Below are 14484 nucleotides of genomic sequence, written 5' to 3'. Positions count from 1 at the left end.
ATCGACTGATATCTACTATAAGCCTACAGACTCTCACAGCTACCTGGACTATTCCTCTTCCCACCATGTCTCTTGCAAAAATGCTATCCCCTTTTCACAATTCCTCCATCTCTGCCGCATCTGCTCTCAGGATGAGGCTTTTCATTCCAGGACGAAGGAGATGTCTTCCTTTTTTAAACAAAGGGGCTTCCTTTCTTCCATCAACAACTCTGCTCTCAGACACATCTCTCCCATTTCCCGCACATCTGCCCTCACCCCATCCGTCCGCCACCCCACTCGGGATAGAGTTCCCCTTGTCCTCACCCACCGCCCCACCAGCCTCCTGGTCCAATGTATAATTCTCGTAACTTCCACCACCTCCAACGGGATCCTACTACCAAGCACATCTTTCCCTCCTCCCCCTTTCTGCTTTCTGCAGGGATCACTTGATACACGACTCCCTTGTCCATTCATTCCCCCATCCCTTCCCACCGATCTCCCACCTGGCACTTATCCTTGTAAGCGGAACAAGTGCTGCACCTGCCCTTACACTTCCTCCCTCACCACCATTCAGGGCCCCAGACAGTCCTTCCAGGTGAGGCGACACCTCACCTGTGAGTCGGTTGTTGTGGTATACTGCGTCTGGTGCTCCCGATGTGGCCTTTTATATATTGGTGAGACCCGACGCAGACTGGGAGACCATTTTGCTGAACACCTATGCTCGGTCTGCCAGAAAAAGCAGGATCTCCCAGTGGCCACACATTTTAATGCCACGTCCCATTCCCATTCTGATATGTCCATCCATGGCCTCCTCTGTTGTCAAAATGAATCCAAACTCAGGTTGGAGAAACAACACCTGATATCGCGGCTGGCTAGCCTCCAACCTGATGGCATGATCATTGACTTCTGTAAATGCCCCTCCTCCCCTTCTTACCCCATCCCTGATATATTTAGCTTTCCCTGCTCCTCCTTTTTTGCTTTCTCTCTCTGCCCATCACTCTGTGAGTTCTCCATCTCCCTTTATTGCTCCCTTCCCCCTTTCTTTCTCCCTAGGCCTCCCGTCCCATGATCCTTTCCCTTCTCTAGCTCTGTATCCTTTTTGCCAATCACCTTTCCGGCTCTCAGCTTCATCCCCCCCCCCCCCGGTCTTCTCCTATCATTTTGCAATTTCCCCCCCCCCTTTCAAATCTCTTACTATCCTTCCTTTCAGTTAGTCCTGATGAAGGGTCTCAGCCCGAAACGTCGACAGCGCTTCTCCCTATAGATGCTGCCTGGCGTGCTGTGTTCCACCAGCATTTTGTGTGTGTTCCTGGAGTTACATGCTGACTTCAGCTCTTTGGGGGAATGAGAACTGCTTTCAGGACCCTCACGACTGGCCGCTTTTTGCCAAGGACATGGCCTGAAAGACTAGCGTGCCTTCAGGGTGCCAGATTTTCATGGCCCTGGAGATGGTTTCAAGACCGGCGCCCCGACTGAGGTGTCGGGGGAGAACATGGAAGATGGGAAGCAGCGGTTTCGCTGCTGACTGTGTGTACAGAGACTTGAGCCTCGGGGCCAATTCTCTGGCTGCAAGAGCTCGGAAAAAAATGACATAACAGACTTTTAGTGTCATAAATCAGTGAGTTGTTTGTTATGTCTCCTCCTTCTCTGTGAAACGGGGACACCTCTTAGAGAGCATGTGGTATGTCGAATTACCAGAAGAGAAAGAAGTCTGGGCTACTGCTGGTCTGTGTCTTTACCTATGCTTTGCAGCACGTTTCAGTTCTCGGTGGGGGTCGCCGATGCTTTTTCTTGCTGGTGGGGGGGGTTTGTTGCCTTGCTGCTGCTTGTCTGTGGGAGGGGGAGCTGGGGGTCTTTGGGGTTCTAATGTTTAACTGTCATTCATTCTTTGGGGCACTCCGCTGTTTTCATGGATGTTTGCTAAGATCAGGATGTATATTGTATACATTTCTCTACATTAAGTGTACCTATTGAACCAGTCAAACCTAAATTTGAGATTTATAGTTTGACTTGTGTCGAACCGGGAATGGCAGATAGAAGCAGAGACATGGAGTGCAGCAGCTACTACACCCAAGTTTCAACAACTTCACTGATTATGTTAGAGCTTGTACCCATTTTTGTAATAGAAATTTGAAATTACTGTTAGACTTGTGGATAACCATGTATTTCTGTAATCAGGATCTAGTCTATTGTTAAATTAAATCTTCCTGTAGCCGCTATACAGCTATCAAATGAGAATGTAAGCTGTACCAAATACATACTCGTATAGATCAGCATTGGCTGTTCTCCTGGTGTGCACCAGTTTTTTTAATAACAAATCCCCTGTTATTTTGAACATCAGCTTCATGTGATCTTTCAGTTTGCTCCTACAGTCATAATCTCATAGGATCAGAGCTCAATATAGGTTCTCTTTACAACACGCTTGAAACATCATTTCACTTGACTGCCAGATCCCTGCAGCATGTGCACAACCATCAACTGAACCCATACACAAATAATTGGCCATTCAATAAAGGACAGATTAGCAATGGAGCTGATTGCATCAGCACTCTTAAGAAAAACAGGATGAGAAAGTGTTGAACATAAACAAATTATCTTAAAGTAAACTTTGCGTTACGAGAATTTTCCTGCTTTTCATTTCTTTGGCAAAAAAGAATGTCCACAACTGTTTTCTTTGTGCTTACTTTTTGAAACAGCTTAATAGTGAACTATTGAACCATTTTACAGACTAAAGTGGGTAGATTTTTGAAGACAAAACAACCAGGGATAGGTCTACAAGCAGGTCAACTATATGTTTTAGCTTTCAGATACTTAAATGGAATACACTTTTCATTGGAGGTAGTGCAAAATTCGAGACACAAGGATTGTAAGTTTTGACATCTGGTTCAACAAGAAATCTACTGGAGGAACTCGGTAGGTCAAGCAGTGTTTGTGGGAGGAAAGAGTTGTCGATACTCCAGCTCAAATCTCTGCATAAGGGCTGAGCACGGACAGGGAAGGGGGAAGGGGGAGTGCTGAGACTGAGGTGATTGATGGACTGAATAGGTATGAAATGACAGTCAGATGGAGTCAGGTAAAGGAGGGGAATGGGTAGAATCAAGTGTAGGATATATAGAGTACAGAAAAATAAAGAAAAACATTTGATGAACCAGGTGCATGGAAAGAAAGGGTAAAGATGAAGACATGAGGGTGACAACAGGGAACCCAGGGGCTACCATTGCTGGAACCTGCTAAGTAAAGGAGGGGTAATGGTGGCCAGATATAAAGTACATTCAGCTCCGTAGATCGATACGTTTCTGAATGCCCGTTTGTTCTAACAGCTAGTCGACTAGGCTATAAACAGCTACCAACCAGCTGCATTTTAATGGCAGTAAGTTTGGTACATACACTCCTACTGATGCATGGAAGACGCAGGATTATATGACCTGCTGTTTTGTTTGTGTACGCACCATTGAATCCAGGGATACTTCATAAAGACTACATTGAGGATAGGATGTATTTTGTATCTGGTCCCTAAGCTTGGCCCTCTGACGTTTGAAAGAGGGTGTCAGCCTTCATTAAAGTGTCTGTGTATGTGAATATTATGTTATTATTTCCGCCAGAAAAAGCGGGATCTCCCAGTGGCCACCCATTTTATTTCCACTTCCCATTCCTATTCCGGTATGTCTATCTATGGCCTCCTCCACTGTTGTGATGAGGCCACACTTAATGTTGGAGGAACAATACTTTATATTCCATTTGGTTAGCCTCCAACCTGATGGCATGAATATCAATTTCTCGAAATTCTGGTAATGTGCTCCACCCCCTCCCTTCACCATTTCCCGTTCCTTTTCCCCTTTCTAAGTTTATCTCCTTGCCTGCACATCACCTCCTCTGGTGCTCTTCCCCTTTTCCAGGGCCTCTGTCTTTTTCAGCAATCAACTTCCCAGCTCTTTACTTCATCCCTCCCCCTTCAGATTTCACCTATCACCTTGTGTTTCTCTCTCACCCCTCCCCCCACCTTTTAAATCTACCCCTCAGCTTTTTTTTCCCCAGTCCTGCAGTCCTTTGGGCTGTTTCAGCTTGAAGCATCAACTGTACTCTTTTCCATAGATGATGCCTGACCTGCTGAGTTCCTCCAGCATTTTGTGTGCATTGCTCGGATTTCCAGTATCTGCAGATTTTCTCTTGTATGTTATTACTTGATTTTAATTCAATTTTATTATTTAAATGATTTTTCCAATGTTATATGCATACTATGTTTTATTTTTTTACTGATGATTTTTAAATCTTAATAACATTAGTCTATAGATGTCGCTGTCAAATCTCATGGATTTAGGGGAAGTATTTTAACAATACAAACTGTCCAGAAAGCTATTAGAGTTCGGCTTCATGCAAAATGGCACAGTGGCCATCAGCTGCAAAAGGTAAACGTGGCATTGGGTTGCTGTGAAGTGGGTTGTGACGTGACTGGGTCTAGTATAATCAAACCCACAAAATGGGTCCAGGTGCCAGAGGAAAAGCATCTGATTTCCAGTGTAATGCTGACTTCCACGACGTGGTGCACGGAATATTGTATACTGTTCTGGTCACCACACTACAGGAGGGATATGGTACCATTAGAGAAAGTGCAGAAGAGTTTTGCTTTAATTTGCATTGAATGCAACAAGGAAGTACGAGGGGTGATTGATAAGTTCAGGGCCTAAGGTAGAAGGAGGCAATTTTAGAAAACCTAGTACATTTATTTTTCCTACATTTACACACTTAGTGCAGCAGTCGTGGAGCATACAGATCCCTTTTTTGTAGAAGTCGGCGTCTTGGACCTCCATCTGTACACTACAAGAGCTGTATAACTCATCTTCTACCTTAGGCCACGAACCTGTCAATCACGCCTGCTGTAGACCACCTGGAGGTCCAGGATGCTCTTGTTACATGCCTGTGTTGTTCAACTCCTTGAGAGAGAATGCAAAAAGTTTGTAGTTAATAACTCATCCCCTTCTACCTTATGCCACAAACTGCTGTACATGTAGCAGTGGACTGCCGTAATCACTCCTGCTGTGGACCACTTCGTCAAAGGAGTGATTTGTATGCTCCATGAACACTGGACTAAGTGTGTACATGTAGGAGGAGACTATGTTGAAAAATAAATGTGCCAGGTTTTCTAAAAGTGACTTCTTCTACCATAGGTCACAAACTTATCAATCACCCCTCGTAGTTCTAAGGAAAGATTAGATGGATGAGATTTATTCTCACTGAAATGTAGGAAGCCGAAGGGTGACTTTATGGAGATTTATACAATAGTAAGGGTCATAGATGGGATAGCTGTCAGAATCTTTTATTTTCCCCTTGGTCAGAGGAGTCTAGAACTGAAGGGAATAGGTGGGGATTATTGGAGTATAAAAGTTGAGATTGTTTGCTGTGTAACCTAAACTATGTAGTCAGCTTTGAAACTTGCTATTTGCTATGCATGTACCCAATTTAGTAGGAGAATGAAATCTTAAGAATGCAGAAGACAATGGTGTGTTAATGAGAGGTAGCTAAGAGATGTAGATTAGAACATGATTAAATCAATGGGTAGAAACAATAGTGGCGGATGTACATGTGATACGCAACTATAGACCGATTGCATATGCTAATGCAACTAAACCAGGAGATTACTATAAAACATGCTATATCCAAGGATTGGTGGGCAATCGGTGACTGCTCAATGACTGTCTCAGCTTTGATTTGCAAATTAAAGTTTAACCCTTCTTGAAGAATCTTCTGCGTCTCCTGGTCGTTTGTGGGGCACGAGAAACCACGACAAAATTGGCGACCGTGACAGGACCGGAAAGAGACCCGCTGAAAGGAAACGGCAGATCGGGGACGCTTCCCAGTCCTCTAGGGACCCCCACAAGGCTAACAGAATTAAGGGTGCACCCAAACAAAAGGTAAGTGCTTTTTGCGACAATTTGGACAAGAATTCTGTTGGCTTTGGGGAGGTCTTGGAGTCTCAGAAGTGTGGAACCACTGCCGAAGTGTCTCTCCGGTCCAAAGAATCTGGCAGAATTGGGGGTTAACAGGAGGCTCAGAAGATTGATCAAGAACACTGCAGTGAGGGTAAGTACAAATAAGTTAATAAGAAGTTAAGTTAAGAAAAATTCCATGTGGTGTTGGTAAATCCCTGTGGATACTGCTTCGTATGAAACGAAGGTCTGAACGGGCAGGGAAAGGAAAAATAGAGAAAATCCCTGTGGATGCCGCTTCGTATGAAACGAAAGTCTGAACGGGCAGGGAAAGGAAAATAGAGAAAATCCTCGTGGATACCGCCTTAAGAGATAAGGGTCTGAATAGACGAGGTGCAAAGAGCAAGTTCTGTGGGTACCGCTCTGAATAGAGGTCTGTACGGGCAGAACAGAATAGGAAACAAGGACAGTCCAATATATAGTTTAAAGCGCTGGTAGATAGACGATAGAATAGGCATAGGATTAGAGTAAATATTATCCAGTAAACGAACTGTGAACCTCTGAAATACCTTAAAAAGAGAGAATAACATGACAGGTAAAGGAACAGCAGTAGAGATTCTGAGCAAAAAATTCCCGATAAATAAATATGAGATCACAAAAACTTAAGAAAAATGGGAAAAGAGAACCAAAAACCTGGTCACAAAATGGCCAAGAGAAGGAACGTTTGATGTAAGCTTGTGCGAAGAAATGGAGGCACTAATTAAAAATTACAAACCAAAAGATAAATCTAAGAAAAGAGGGCAAAAAAGGGAACGAGAAATGGAAGTGCTAAAACTCTTCAGAACGGAGGCTGAGGAGGACAGGTAGAATATTGATTACAAGCGAGGAAGACACTAAGCCTGTGAGAGAGAGAGGAAGGTACAGTGAGAAGCTGGCTTCAGCTCCGTACCCGGATGCGAAAGAAACAGAAAAGCCCCCTCCCTATAATGAGGAAGGAACCCCTAAGCAGTGCCCCCTGCTGACAGGAACAGTAAACATGCAGGGAGAAGTACAAGTTTGGGATAATGAGGAGGAAAAAAGACAATATGAGAAGGAAAAAGCAGCGATATGGAAGGAGATACAGGCAGAAAGGATAAAGGTGGAACAGGCAAAGAGAGAAATGAAAGAAGAGATTGAACGGATGAAATACTTGAGAGAGGAAAAGGAGTATGAGGAGCATCGGTTATACTATAGAAATAAACAGACTAGAAAAGAAAGTGGTTCATCAGGGCAGGAAGAGATGAGGCATTCAAGAAGAAGTGGAAAAAAGATAGGAGATGAGAGTCTTGGAGAAAGACAAGAGAGAAGGGAATCAAGCAAGAGTAAGGATCATGAGGAGTCCCTGCCACTGGTGTACAGACACGGACAGGAAGAAAGCGAAGGTGACTCATTGGAGGAGCAAGAGTTAAGTGGAGAGAGAGAGGATGCAAGAATTTGTGGGGAAGAGGTAGGAGGCAGAAGCCTAGAAGAGCAGAAGGAGGCAGTAGGGGAGCGACTTGCGGAAGTAGAGAGAGAGAGAGCCAGATACGTTACTGAGAGGAGATTGCCAGAAGAGATGAAAATATACTCCAGGGGCCAACCAAGTATTGAATCAAGACAGAAAGGAAGGACTCCACAGGGAGACTGAGGGAAGAAGAGGACCCCGGAGACATTTGTGTAGGAGGCAGTAAAGACATACCCTGAGACAGATGAGGAGTCCGGTGAGGAGGAGAGCCAGGGCAGGTGGCAAGGAGGAGGAAGAATGATGTCGTTGTTAGTAAAAGGATCAGGACAAATGCAGTATATCCCTTGGGAATCCCAGGACCTAGAAGGGCTGAAAAACACTCTGCCCAATCTACATGAAGGAGCAGGGAAATGGATTAGAGCCTTTGAAGAAGAAACAGCAGGACGATTATTGGCTATGGGAGATCTGAAGGCACTATTGATAAAGTTGATGGGAACCTCCAAATTTAACGAACTAATGGAAATGGCTGGCATAGTAAACTCGAATGACCCGAGAACTGATGGAGACGGGTTTGACAGAGTGAGGCAGAGGGTATGGCAGGCCCTCAGGAAGCTTTATCCACCCAAAGTGGACCCCAAAGCCTTAAAAGGGGATCCACTGGGAGACACTGAAAACCCAGCAGCCTACGTAGAAAACCAGTTGAAAAGGCGGAGACTGGAGACTGAGCAAGAGGTGGAGAATAGCTTATTTATGACCTCACTGTTGCGACATAGCATTTTGGATGCAATGCCTCCACATGTAAAATCCAAACGGGAGGAAGTGGTTGGGCTAACATCAATGACCCCACAAGAATTTAGAGACCACGTAGTCCATGTGGTTGAGAAATACTGGAAAGACAAATGAAGGTTGCCTGAGCAGCAGGAAGAGGTGCAAAGAAAGTTGATACAAATGCAGCTCGAAGAACTCAAAAAGAAGGAAAAAGAGAAAAACAAAAAGATGCTGCCAGCAACCACCGGTCTGAGTACAGCCATCGAACTGGATGAAGCACCGCTATATGGAGGAACCGATCATACTGTAAGACAAGGGCCGGAAAACCCCATGCCAATAATCAATGTCTTTGGAGGAGCATTCCCACAAATGCCCTATCAGGAACAGACTAAATTCAAACAGCCCAGACAGGACTGGAAGTCCCAAGGAGGGGGACAGAGGAGCTATGGGCAGAGGGGACCAGTGAGGAAACAGGGGGAAAGAGAGGCAGAGAGATTGTGCTGGGGATGTAATCAGCCAGGTCACATGAGAAGAGATTGTCCGTTTACACCATGGCCTGTCACACACCAGCAGGAACCGATAAGAAGGGAACTAAAGTTTAGCCAAGGACCAGCCCCCACAGGCCCAAGCGGACCTGTGAACCCCTATGCGAGGTATTAGGGGTGCCCCGAGAACTCGAGTGGGAAGGGACATTACCCAATGATAACAAGGGAGGCAGACGAGGAACCCATTGTTCGGGTTATGTTAGAAGGGCAACTGACACCAATGATGATAGATACTGGAGCCACGTACACTTGTGTACAGCCACAGTATGCCTTTCACCTTCCCATGTCAGGAAAGTTTATTAAGACGGTAGGGTTCTCGGGGAAAACACGGTTGACACAGGGCACGGCTCCAGTGCAGTTGACAATGGGAAATAAAGGAATTGTTTTGCTGGTGCTAGTATTTAAAGGAATTCTGATTAATTTGTTAGGCAGAGATGCCTTATTGAAACTGGAATTAAAATTAGAATGCACCAGAAATGGGCTGAGTGTGGAAAGAGCAGGGGCTCAATTGATAGTGCGAGAAGACAAGAAGGCTAATGTCTATTGGATAGGAGACATCGCAGATCAGATTCAGGAAACCTGGGAAAAATGGAAAAAGGGTGTGCAGGCTATATTACCCAGGGCTGTAATGCCCAAATCTGAGCTACATTGTACAGTGATTTTTGACGAGACTCAGAACAGGGAATTAGAGGAGAGATGGCACCTGGAGGCATGTACCCAACAGCACCTGGAAGGGGAGGCTGTGATAATTGGAAAGCAAGGGGCAGCTTTACAAGTTAAGTGGAGCACCTTTTTAGAAAAATGGTACAGGATACCGGAGGCTGCGCCCCACATAACGTTGTTGGTAAACAAGGGATATCAGTCTAAAGACTTAGGACCTTTAGTTAAGAGTGCTGAAACCCTAACAGTGTGGAGGAAAATCACGCCAGAGGTGTGGATATCAGAAGACAACAACTGCATTAAAATAATGGTAAGTGTAGATATGGTAGGGACAGTGAGAGAGGTCGAAATAACTCCCCAGCCACACATGCCATTGCTGGGAAAGGAAAGAGGCCAGGAGAAAGATAGAAGATTAGATGAGTTGCCATCTATTCTGTGGTCACAGCATGACACGGACGTAGGGAAAATAAAAACAGCTAGTCCGGTGGAAATAAGGCTGAAAAGGGGAGCAATTCCACCCAGGAGACCACTATACCCTCTAAGACCAGAAGCAGAAGAGGAAATAGCATCTTCAGTGCAGGGGTTGCATGAAATAGGAGTGCTTAAAAGAACAAACAGTCCATGCAATACCCCGTTGCTGCCGGTCTTAAAAGCAGATAAATCTAAGTGGAGATTGGTGCATGATTTGCGAGCGGTAAATGACGTGGTAGAGGACTGGCCAGCGGTAGTCCCCAACCCACACACGCTTTTGACTAATGTTCCATCAGAAGCAAGTTACTTTTCAGTGATTTATTTGCGTTCGGCTTTCTTCAGCATTCCTCTAGCCGACCAGTGTCAGTATCTGCATTTACTTACAGAGGTGCTCAGTATACCTATACCAGAATGCCGCAAGGGTTTAAACATTCACCACATGTTTTTAATCAGGTGTTGAAGGCAGACTAGAGGGCGTACCATTGGAAAGTACATTGTTACAGTATGTGGATGACCTGTTGATTTGCTCCCACAGTAAGGAACAGTGTGAGCAGGACCCTATAACTCTGTTAGAGAGGCGCACAGAGGACATAAAGTATCCAAAATGAAACTGCAATTTTGCACGCAGCAAGTGGAATACTTGGGCAGGGTAATATCCAAGGGAGTGAAGGCAATAGCACCAGATCAGATTGAGGCAATAACTAAGGCCCCAAAACCCCAGACTGTAGGGCAGATGATGAAGTTATTTGGGAATGGCAGGGTACAGCTCAGATTGGATAGGAGAATATGCTGAGATTGTGGCACCTTTGAGAAAGATAATGAAAGAAGCAGGACATATGAATTAGAAGAATGGCTTACAGTGGAATGAAAAGGTGGAGATAGCTTTCAATACTATTAAGCAGGAATTGCAGTCAGCACCAGTATTAGCTTTGCCTGACTACGAGAATGTTTTTCATTTGTATGTATCCAACTGACAGGAGGGTTATGTCACAGTGGTTTTAACACAAGAGACAGGCACAGGAAAAGCAAAGCAGCCGATAGCATACTACAGTACGAGACTAGATGAGGTGGCTCAGGGGTATCCACCCTGTTATCATGGATTGGCGGCTCTGTACTATGCATATGAAAAGGCATCATCTGTAACCCTGGGCTATCCTGTGACTCTGTACACACACCACAAAGTAGCAGAATTGCTGGAAAGAGGGAAATTTGTGCTGACGCCAGCCAGGATAGCAGCATATCAGTTGCTATTGACATTTCCAGATATAACTATACAGAGATGCACTACCAGTAATATAGCCAATTTTGTATCTTTGTGCTATGAAGGAGAACCCCATGATTGTGTAGGGAAGACGATGACATTTGCCAAATTGAGAGCAGATTTATGGTCAGGACCACTAGAGGATGCAGATAAAAAGGTTCTGTTCGTAGATGCCTCTTGTTATAGGGACTATGATGGAAATCATGCAGGGTTCTCAGTAGTGCAGCAGGATCAGTCAAGCTATAAAATTATTAGGATGGCATCCTGTCCCCAACCGTGTTCCACCCAACTAGCGGAAATCAAAGCCCTGACAGCTGCGTGTGAAATGATGGAAGGTGAGACAGTAGACATCTATACTGATTCGGCATATGCTCATGGAGTATGCCATTTGTTCGGGGCAGTGTGGAAGCAGAGAGGTTTTAAAAAGAGTAGTGGAGATCCCATACAACATTGTCAGCAAATTCTAGACTTAGTAAAAGCCATAATGAAACCTAAAGCATTGGCTATAGTAAAATGCCAGGCACATAAAAAGGGAAACGATGTAATAACAAAAGGAAATCAAGCTGCGGACGAGGCAGCCAGAAAAGCGTCTGGGTGTACATCAGCTGTCATTGCCCCCCAGGTAAGCCTAGTTCCAGAACCTGTGGTAGAAGACTTAATTGAAGTACAAGGTAAGGCAACTTTGGCAGAACATACAATGTGGAGAAAAAGAGGGGCCAAGCAGAACCCAGAAGGCTCGTGGAGCACAGAAGACGGTTTGTTGGTAGCGCCCATCCCTCTACTGACGATTCTGATTTCAGAAACGCATGGGATTGACCATTGTGCAAGGGGGGAAGTGATAAAGAAAATAAAGAAGGATGGTTTTTGGTCACCTTATTTACAGGCTTCAGTGGACTTTGTCTTGTCACAGTGCGAGGTATGCACACAGAATGCAGGGTGCGGACATCAGTTATTTGACTGGTTAGAAAGTAGACTCGGAGGATGAGGAGCATGGCTGACTAAAATGGCAATAACTGTCGGTATTGTATTGTTGAGCTGTGCGCTTGTGCTGTGCTGTTTTCTTCCTTGTCTCAAGTCTCTTGTAGTGCGTGCTGCAACCAAACAATTTCCAATGCTCGTGGCAATTACTGAAGCAAGCTTAGTGGAGAAAGAAACACCGAAAATGTATCGTTACAGCCTACAAAACCTGCAGGATGAACAAGAGCAAAACGACAGTGTGGGACTAGATTGTAAGGACTTCTGAGTTTTTTTTTCCCTGTCTCAGGTACAAAGGGACAGGTTTTTGGCTCAGCGGCTCAGGGTAACGGAGAGAATACTTTGAGGTCTTGGTGCAGAAAATTATAGTTTAACCCGAGATTTGGGAATAAGTGCTTGAGTTTATTGGGGCTTTTTTGCGCAGACTCTTAGTCTTTTCTCTGTGTGAGACCCTCTGGGTCTCAAAGGGGGGATATATTGGAGTATAAAAGTTAAGATTGTTTGCTGTGTAACCAAAACTATGTAGTCAGCTTTGAAACTTGCTATTCGCTGTGCATGTACCCAATTTAGTAGGAGAATGAAATCTTAAGAATGTAGAAGACAATGGTGTGTTAATGAGAGGTAGCTAAGAGATGTAGATTAGAATATGATTAAGTCAATGGGTAGAAATAATAGTGGCGGATGTACGTGTGATACGCAACTGTAGACCGATTGCATATGCTAATGCAAGTAAACCAGGAGATTGCTATAAAACATGCTATGTCCAAAGATCGGTGGGCAATCAGCGACTAGCTCACTGACTGTCTCAGCTTTGATTTGCAAATTAAAGTTTAACCCTTCTTGAAAAATCTTCTGCGTCTCCTGGTCATTTGTGGGGCACGAGAAAGCACGACAGGATCTGAAGGGTAAATTTTTCACATAGAGGAAAACATTGAGGCAAATATAATTCCAATGTTACATGCATTTGCATTTGATTGGATAGGAAAGGCACAGAAAGATACAGGTCAAACAGTGGTAAATGGGATTAGCATCGGTAATTATTACAATTAGCATGGGCAAAGTGGGCACAAAGGCACCATTTCTGTGCTGTATCTTTCTGTCATTCTATTACACAGAAGATGGCGGGTAAGTGCTAATGCACATATTGCAGTGAGTTGGTAACTCTCAGTGTTAGCGTTGGCTTTCAGCACATTCGACCTCAATGTTTGCAATCTAATGCCAACTTTGTTCTGGCATTCAGCATACCCAATATAGTTAAAAAGGAAGTAAATCCAATTGGTGCTGAATTTAAACAAATAATTTTAAGTGTATGAAACAATAAATAACAACATTAAAAATGGAGAGATCTGAGATTTAAAGTAGTGTTTTTAAATCAAGTCGTCACTTTTATTGTCATTTCAATCACAGTAAAAACGAGACCAGGACCATGGTGCTACCTGAAACAACACAAAACTACACTAGACCTCAGACCTACACAGGACTACATAAGGTGCACAAAACAGTGCAAGACAGTACAATAATTGATAAACAAGACAATAGGCACAGTAAAGAGGAAATTAAAATATAATAATAAATTATGTAGATGTAAACAATGTTAGCAGGAATTGAGAAAGAAATTAGCAAAAATCGCAAAGGGAGCGGAGTGGAGTTCAGGGGTGGGTGTGTGTGTGTGTGTGTGTGTGTGTGTGTGTGTGTGTGTGTGTGTGTGTGTGTGTGTGTGTGTGTGTGTGTGTGTGTGTGTGTGTGTGTGTGTGTGTGTGTGTGTGTGTGTAGACTCTCGGTATTGAGGAGTCCGATGGCTTGGGGGAAGAAACTTACATTGTCTGGTCGTGAGAGCCCGAGTGCTTTGGTACGTTTTGCCAGATGGCAGGAGGGAGAAAAGTTTGTATGATGGGTGCGTGGAGTCCTTCACAATGCTGTTAGACTTACGAATACAGTGTGTGGTGTAGATGTCTGTAATCTCGGGAAGAGAGACCCTGATGATCCCTTCAGCTGACTGCACTATCCGCTGCAGGGTCTTACGATCCGAGATGGTGCAATTTCCGAACCAGGCAATAATGTAGCTGTTCAGGGTACTCTCTGTAGAATGTTGTGAAGATGGTTAGTGGGAGATGGACTTTTCTCAGCCTTCACAGAAAGTAGAGACGCTGCTGGGCTTTCTTGGCTATGGAGCTGGTGTTGAGGGACCAGGTGAGATTCTCCACTAGGTGAACACCAAGAAATTTGGTGCTCTTAACAATCTCCACTGCATCAATTCTCTGTAAGCTGACTTGTCCTTCTTGCAGATGAGATCCACCACGGTCATGTCATCGATGAACTTGATGATGTGGTTCGAGCTGTGTGTTGCAGCACAGTCGTGGGTCAGCAGAGTGAACAGCAGTGGATTGAGCACACAGCCCTAGGGGGCCCCCATGCTCA

The 14484-nt window shown here is 44.5% G+C and overlaps 1 long non-coding RNA gene across 1 annotated transcript in view; it reads left to right on the top strand.

The window, feature by feature from the left end:
• Window positions 1-2778: 2778 nt before the first annotated feature.
• LOC132398921 (uncharacterized) overlaps window positions 2779-14484 on the top strand; it is a 52948-nt gene continuing 41242 nt past the window's right edge. Inside the window, exon 1 of the long non-coding RNA XR_009513845.1 lies at window positions 2779-2892. This is a non-coding gene — a long non-coding RNA (uncharacterized LOC132398921). The remainder of the gene's footprint in view (window positions 2893-14484) is intronic.

Source organism: Hypanus sabinus, chromosome 9 (genome assembly GCF_030144855.1).
Source record: "Hypanus sabinus isolate sHypSab1 chromosome 9, sHypSab1.hap1, whole genome shotgun sequence".
NCBI lineage: Eukaryota > Metazoa > Chordata > Chondrichthyes > Myliobatiformes > Dasyatidae > Hypanus > Hypanus sabinus.
This window is presented reverse-complemented; position numbering and strand designations above follow the sequence as displayed.